Raw genomic sequence first — 9,095 nt, 5'->3', positions numbered from 1 at the left:
AAATGAAATATCAGATTTTTCAAAGGACCGTTTGTTAAGATGGAAAAACATCTGCTAGATAGTATAGAGTCAAAATTTCATAAATGTCAACCGTTTTCAACGGACCGTTAAGAGCGCATATGTCATCTTAAATATCAAAAGATTTTTTTAAATTAAAACAAAATGTAAATCTATTAAATGTTCTATTACATTTTATTTAAAAAGAGAAAAACGGGCACTAACTGATCCCCTTAGATATCAGACCTGGTGTTATTTTCTTCTGAATTATATTTTATGATCTATAGAACAAGGATATACCACATATAAGTTGTTAAACACTTACCTCATTAAATAAAGGATTTAATTGATTTCACTAAATAATAATATTAATGTACACCTCGAATTAAAGGCTTATTTGTCGTGGGTATTATCGTCAACAAGGACAAATTACATGTTAAAACGTATTAGTAAGAGTTCTTAAAGATTTTTTTTTATCTTTTAAGGTAGAGTGTCTTCCTTCATCTTTTTTGAAATACCAGAATACTATCGGTCTAGATCTTTGATAAAATGTGCAAATTCTGAGAGTAGTAGTTAATTCATGTGTAAGAATTTTCATTTCATTATAGAAAATGGCATGTTTTAACATATTTATAGTTGTAATTAACGAAAAACAGAATACTTTTGTGCTTGATTCAATTTTTGTCACATAAGAAGAGGCAATTCAATTGTAAGGGCAGATAATTAAGACAAAGCATGTGTTAGGAATTTACCTATTTTATTAGATAGCAAGAAAACGGTTCCAGTGACCCCGTTTTTCTTTTTCTTATCTGAAAGCATTATATTAGAGCTATCCTCTTATATTTCTGTGGTGTTGTTTTCGTCTTATGGCAGAATATTGAGTTGTCCATGCATATTTTATATTAAATCTGTGACCCATTCTTTTCATATTATTTGTTTTAAAACATATAAACTACATTTTTGCAAATGATCAAAAATATAATTATATGGATTATATTTTAGACATTTTATCTACCTTAACTGATGAATTTAAACTGAAAACTTGTTTAAATAAAAACATATATATTCATACAAAAATATAAGAAATAGTTATCAAAGGTACCAGGATTATAATTTAGTACGCCAGACGCGCTTTTTGTCGACATAAGACTCATCAGTGACGCTCATATCAAAATAATTATAAAGCTAAACAAGTACAAAGTTGTAGAGCATTGAGGGTTCAAAATTCCCAAAAGTTGTGCCAAATACAGCTAAGGTAATCTATGCCTGGGATAAGAAAATCCTTAGTTTTTCGAAAAATTCAAAGTTTTGTAAACAGGAAATTTATAAAAATGGCCACATTACTGATAATCATGTCAACACCGAAGTGTTGACTACTGGGCTGGTGATACCCTCGGGGACGTCCACCAGCAGTGGCATCGACCCAGTGGTTTACATAGTTATCAACGGTACCAGGTTTATAATTAAGTACGCCAGACGAAAAACTAAAAATTACCTTAGCCGTATTTGGCACTTTTTTGAATTTTGGATCCTCAATGCTCTTCAATTTTGTACTTGTTTGGCTTTATAAATGTTTTGATATGAGCGTCACTGATGATTATTATGTAGACGAAACGCTCGTCTGGCGTGCTAAATTGTAGTTCTGGTACCTTTGATAACTATTTGCATGTTTCTTAACAAGTAGAATGACATTTTGTAACTTGAGTACCTGAGCATATATTTCACTGATAAATGTCATAAATATGATGTTGATATCCAAACAGCCTCTGTCTTAAAATCATTATCTGCAATTTATCATATGTTTAGTAATAAATACAGTAGTTTTGCATATTTGATAAATAGCATGCTGTTTAATCCATATCGCGCAGCTTTGATGTGCACCCTTTATCGCATACCATTTACCACACCCCTACTTTTTATTTTTTTTACATAAAGTCAGATTTGTTTTTTTTTGCTCAAAAATAATTTTCCTCAAAATAGGTCATTTTTTTGGAATGACATCATTGTTTGGTATTTGATGTTACAAACGTCAAGTTTTTTATATTGTATGTTACGTCACGAACGTCAAGTTTTTTTTAATTTTTTTGGCACACTAAATGCAACTATAAAAAATACAAAATTCCCAAATTTATACAATAATAAACAAAATCTTTTTTAAAACAACAGCACGCAAATTGTAAGGTAACTTGGGTTCTTCAAATTAGTTATTGAGCATTTCTGTTAAGGCCATTGAAACAACATAAAAGTAGAACTGAAGGTAACCCAGTGCAATGGATCAGAAAACAGTTCATAGCCTTCATAAAATATAATACTCTTCTGTTGAAATATATGATAATGCGAATAATACATGGCAAAATCCGTATCACATGCCGTATAATCACCCTCGACCAATATCATCCCTCGGGCTGATATTGATGTCTCGGGATGATATGACATATGATACGGATTTTGCCATGTATTATTCTCTATGTATCAAATTAAAACAGTTGTGTCTATTAAATATATTATATATCTTCTTTTTAGTGTATATAACTATTATGCATACAAATGTGTGTAACTTATTATGTTCATGTGCAAATAAGGAAAAAAGAAATTTAATATAGAAAACAGTATATATATTTTTCAAAACCTGTGCATTTGTTATACAGATAATTATGTTTGAAATTCTCAATAGTAAACTTCTTTTCTTTTTTTTTTCTTCAAATATTGAAAATTGAATGTATAATACATGTACTAACAAATACTAACAACTGTATAAATATGATATTTACTAATGTTAACGAGGCCGTGTTAAGGTACCGGTACTTTATGTTTTAAACTAACAAATGTACAGATTTCATTAAAATATGATAAATTAAAAAAAAAAAAAAAAAAAAAAAAAAAATATGATGTGAGAATGTTATGATCCATGCATTATATTTCATGTTTCTCTAAAGTAGTGATTAACATTGAAAGACATTATAATCGGGTTCATGCAATCTTTACCCATAAATTTATTTGAGATGATTTTAGTTAAAGTAAGTGAAAAGGCACCAACACAATACAAGTGAAAACAACATGCTAGTGAGCGATTTCTTAGTATGATAAGAATTTCATGGTATTCAATCTTGGTACATTGTGCGGGTATGGCCTTACTTTATGTCCTTTTCGTATTCACCAGCCCTTCAACATTTGATTTTAGAAAAAAATGGTATAAATGAAAATACGGAAGACAAACCAATTTTCAAAACGCATATCTGATGAGATAGAATTGGTACAGCAATTATTTTTTCAATTGTTATGTCTGTTTCTCTGTCATATATTAAAGTTTCAAATTTAAAGCTATAATCAGTGCTGCATCATTTAAAAACTAACTGTTTAAATATGTCAAATCAAAAACCAGATTACCAAAAAGAAATTGTATCAATCAGGTTGTCTTGTTTTTTAATTTGTTCACCTGAATATAATCATTCAAATTAATCAATTCTCTCCAAAAATAGGACAAAGATGAAACAAAAAAGTCCTGTCAAAGGTTTGTGGTTCCATCTAGGTATTCTTTCTTCCTCTATCAAAGAGAATCGTTATGATATGGCAAATTTTTATAGGAAGTGTCGTTTTCTAATCACAAACAAGAAATTAAAAAAATTCGGGAATGTGTCGCATGGACACAGCTGTTGCCCTCACATGCATATCATATAAAGTTATAAAGGGACATTTCTTGTAATTTGTCTTTTATTGTTGCAAATGTGCTTTGTTTATATGCCTTTTTGGTTGTCTTTGTTCACATTTTTGCTAGGTTTTTTAGTGATTATTATTATAACACAATGTTGACTGCTGGATACCTATTTTTGACCTTTATTATGTCTGGGTTTTTTTTCACACATCAAGTCAGTATAATGGAACTATGTGACTGCAATACAAGTCAGAGGTTTAGCTACCAATAAAGCAGGTTTAATCCACCATTTTCTACAAAAAAAATCACTGTACCAAGTCAGGTATATGACAGTTGTTATCCATTCATTTGATGTGTTTGAGTTTTGATTTTGTCATTTGCTTAGGGATTTTTTGTTTTGAATTTTCCTCAGAGTTTGGTATTTTTGTTATGTATCGCTATACTTCATCTCTTTTGATATTCAAACTTTTGACCATTTGTATAAAACTTGGTCAAATATAGCCCTTAACACATCCTATCACTTTCAAAAGAATCCAATGAGTATGTGTTTTTTTTGTAATTTCCGTTTTTATTTGCATAAATTGTAACTTCTTCTCCAATAATTAATAACCCTTTCTCTAGCATGCTCCTGATAGTATCTTTTTTCAAAAGTATACAATAAAAAACATGCCAGAAAGAACGATAAATTAAGCATCACAGTTTTTATTATTACAATAACATATATATGACATATATCAATAAAACAATGATGTAAAGTTTTTATGTACAAATGATAAAATCTAGTACAATAACATTAAAAATCATAAATACATAAAAAGACATTTCAAAATATTGTGGAAATGTAATCTTTCTATAAACTTGCAAAATAAATTATTTATCTATGTAGTATTGCAATGCTTTAAAGATATGACATTCTCAAGTTGTTTCAATGTTCATTCATGAATGATAATGATGATTTTAATTAAAAGACAACTTTAATTTTATTTTTAACTGCTTGAATTTAAAATTTCCAAAGAGGACGAATTTTTGTATGATTTTTTTTAATTTTTTTTATTTAAAAATGTTTGTGCCACAATTTTTATAAAAGGAAAAGCCATTACAAGATAAAAAAAAAGATCCCTGTTTTAAATAACTATCTGTAATCCAGTACATTTAAATTGTGTAAACAATCCATGATTGTGTAGTCTGGTAGTTGTCATTGTTTGCTGTTGGTCAGATTAGTTTTTTGTATAATGTAATAAGCTCTACTTATTTATTTTCTTCCTCTATTGTCTTACTATTAGGCATGGGTTTGTCTTTTTTAAAGGCTACACAGTAAACAGTATAAATATAAGGAGATTCTGTATGATAGCCAATGAGACAACTATCGATCAGAGTTCAAATATAGTTGATGTAAACAACTATAAGAAACATTGCTACCTTCAACAACGACACAAACCCAGGTGTTGGTAAATTCATTGCCCCAATTGTAAAACGTTGTTTAAAAATTTCAGACAGGTATTTCAATATATATATATTTGTATTACTAGCACTGAATGTTTTATAAACTGTTTGATGTAGTTATTCAAAGTACTAAAAATCAAACATTGGTCTCTTAGTCTTACATAATACTCATAATATTCATGTAAGATTTTCTATTTCAAAAGTTGTTTTTTTTTTAAATACAGTCTGAAGATAACAATTCGAACATATTTAACAAAGAGAATAATCAACTATATACTGACAATTCAATCATCATATAAAAAAAAAACTCTGTTTAAAAACTTCTAAAAATAAAAACCGTAATTGTTCCAATAGTATGATCCTGAATAGTAAAATAAAATCTTAAAAGCATGAAACTTCAGTTATGTAAAAATTCAGTCTTATTTAACTCCAAAAGAAACATATCCATTTTTTTGTAATTTACAATATTTTGTATACATTTATCATAAGAAGTTGACTAAAAGTTGTCAATAAGATACCATTGAATAAACATAATTTCAAAATATCAATGCAGTTGACATTTTTACAATTTTTATTTTAAAGGTGTCAAACTCTCATACATAAATTACATAGAGAAAAAAAACATGTGTGTAAAAAGGGAAATAACTCTAGCTGAATTAAATGACTTACAACAAATCTACATTTAGCCAAACATTAACTAGATAACATCATGCTTTCACTTCAGACAAATTCTGTTTAAAATATCCTCATTTGATTCAGATAATAAATTATACAGTTATTCCAAGAAAAGTTGTAAGAGAATACTGAAAAATTCTTTAGACATATGCATTATTTTGGAGAAAAAAAAAGATATATTTTTTGTTAGTTGAATCCAATTGGTCAACTCAGGTAAGTATACAGTATAATTAAAAACTTGATTTTTTTTTCATGTACATTTCAATAGTTGAGGGGGAGACAGGGGGTACCCTTCTCCCTTCTCCCACCCCTCTTCTCCTTTCTCCTACCCCTCTTCTCCTTCCTCCTACCCCTCTTCTCCTTATTTTTATTTTTTTAATTTACTGGAAAAAAGAGAGATATTTTATTTTTTCTCCAACTTTTTCTCCTTTCTCCCACCCCCTTTCTCCTTTCTCCTACCCCCTTTCTCCCTGTCTCCCTTACCCCTGTCCTCCCCCTCATAGTTCAGCAAAGGAACTTCTCTTGATGTTTAAAAGTATCATTTAATATATGAGGGTCTAGATGGGGTTTACAGAACAGAGAATAATAGCCAATAATATAATGACCATAAAAAATAATCGAGAGAAAAATGGGGTGCAAAAGAACAAAGAATAACTGTAGAAAATAAAAGACTATGTAATACAATAAGGATAATACAGAAATGAACAATATACAGAATAAAGAAATCATATAAAAAAATTAACAGCCATATACTTTTTGACATGAAGTATAACAAAATTGTAGTTATTTTTTTAGTTAGAGAAAAATGGCCTTTCAAATTTAACAATTCAGGACCCCACCCCCACCCCTTTTCCAGACACTCATGTATATTCAAGTAAAAATCATCAAATAAAAATAATGGTTCAATTATTGATTTTTTTTTAATCAATATATCAAACTAGTTCTTAGATTTAATTTTCAAGAAACAAAAAAATATATTTGTTGTTATGTTAACCATTTCAATTGACCCATGAAGATCAAATGGTTATGTTTGCTAGTACATGTATTGTTAATGTCTAGTGGCAAATAGTGCATTAATAAACAGGATGAGAGGAAACCTGACAATATAATCAAATGAAATAAAGCAACTACTGGTAAAGTAAAGCTAACTTATTGCATAAAACTGATCAATTAAATCTTATAACACAAAGTTCCTTATTATCTTGAAACCCAGTCAACTTGATGAACTTAAGATGCAAAGTTGGGGAGTCTATTTCTGGCAGAGCTTAGAGCAAAACAAGACACATGACATTATTTAAGGGATCAAGATCGGTCATGTTAAATAAAAATCTACTAAACCCTGAAATGACCCACAATTTTAAAAATTCTTCAACATTCATCGCAAAACATTTGTATAAAGTATGTAAACTTTGTTAGTACTGTTGCAACCTTGTATGACCTTCTAGGCCCCCTTCCCTAAATATGCTGCTGTATAAACTGGCTCAAATAACTTAGTTTGAACCTTGTATCTAGTTTAAAAAAAAAAGTAATCACTAAATAATATTTGAGCAGCTTTTGATGGAAACAACCTTATGCAAGTGCTCGCATACATATACTTTATTTGATTTTGAAACATTCAAATAAGAAATAAAATGTTTTATAGTGTTATAATAGCAATTCAATTTTAACACAGTTTAATACAGACTTTTACGTAGACATTTTTTAAAATCCGAAATAGGTTAACAGATGTCTTAATATTCATTTCCATAAAGCCGATTTCTATCTGACAGAGCTCATTTAAAAGCAGATTTAAAAGTATCCTCTGAACAAGGTTGCAATAATTTTAGTACATAAGTTATAGTTATAATAGCAACAAAAGTTTAAAAGCATACAACCAAAGACATGATATGAAAACTTAACAAATACATGTATAAACTTGAATACATTATTGTTCACCAAATCACTAGACATAGGTGTACACAAGAACAGCAAGATAAGTGCAGTAAATTCAGATTTTTTGGTAAAAAAACTGCTGCAGGATATCTGTGACAATTTTAGTCAAATACGAAAAAATTGAAATAATAAATGCATGCAATTATCTATGAATTTACAGTATATAAATTGCATGTACAAAAGGGTTGTAAACCCAGAGAATTATTGCAAGATTTTTTTTAATGCGAAAAATGCAACTAGGTGATTATAACAGTAATAAGAACTTGCATTCTTGTATCTGATAAATTTAATTGTATGCAGGTTTTCTTGAAACCACAATAATTAATCTTGCATTTTGTCCACTCTTAAAAAATAACAAAATTAAATACATGCTATAATTTCTGAATTTACAGTACTTGTAAGTCATAAAAGTTTTTATACTAATATACCACCATTTTTGTCGTAAGACTTGCTTACAAAAAAGCCCTTTGTCTGAACATTATTCACTAAACATTAGCTCAAGTAATGTTAAACATGATCACTTTGTGTGAACTGTATAAAAAATATTATCTACTAGTCCATTAACATAAAATCAGAGTAGATATCTGAAAAATTCATTTCTTCAACATTCAATATTTGTACTTTTATAAATATATATCTTTGTGTTTTGTGAACATAAAACCCAGAAAATACAATTGAAAAATTCATTTCTGACACATACAATATTTGTACCTATATAAATATAAATCTTTGTGTTTTTGTTTTTTTAAACATAACAGTGATTCAATGAACTGCACAATATATGTTTTAAATTCAGAAATTATTGCATGCATTTAATATTGCGATTTTGTCATTCTAGACTAAAATGCGATTTTAATCTCTGCAAAATCTTGTTAGATTGATATACATTTTAAAATGATTCAAAATGCAAGTTTTAATTATTGCGATTATAACACTGTCACATTTTTCGCAATAATAAAAACCTTAATAATTTCTGAATTTACAGTATGCATATTAGAGCCATTTTTATTTGTAAAAAACCTAACCAAAAACATTATATAATAAAACATTCTACATCAGCAAGTTCAGTTTTTCTTACATAGAAAATTTCAACATGCAGTTAACAAAAAATCTTGTATGGCATAAATAATCAAGAAATATTCAACAATATCAAATGTCTTAGACTTTCCAGAGTGATCTCATGTTCATCAGATGCGGATTTAGGGGGGGGGGGGGTCAGGGGGCCCGGGCGCCCTCTTTTTGGGAAAAAATTTGGTTGCTTATATAGGGAATCACTGAAGTATGACTGGAGCAGGCCCCCTCTTAGGTCAGTCAGTGGGCCCCCACTTATGAAAATTCCTGGATCCGCCACTGTTCATTTTAAGGTTGTAATAAAGCTGAATAAATTAACATGCAT

The sequence above is a fragment of the Mytilus trossulus genome, chromosome 8, assembly GCF_036588685.1.
Source record: "Mytilus trossulus isolate FHL-02 chromosome 8, PNRI_Mtr1.1.1.hap1, whole genome shotgun sequence".
Taxonomy (NCBI): Eukaryota; Metazoa; Mollusca; class Bivalvia; order Mytilida; family Mytilidae; genus Mytilus; species Mytilus trossulus.
This window is presented reverse-complemented; position numbering follows the sequence as displayed.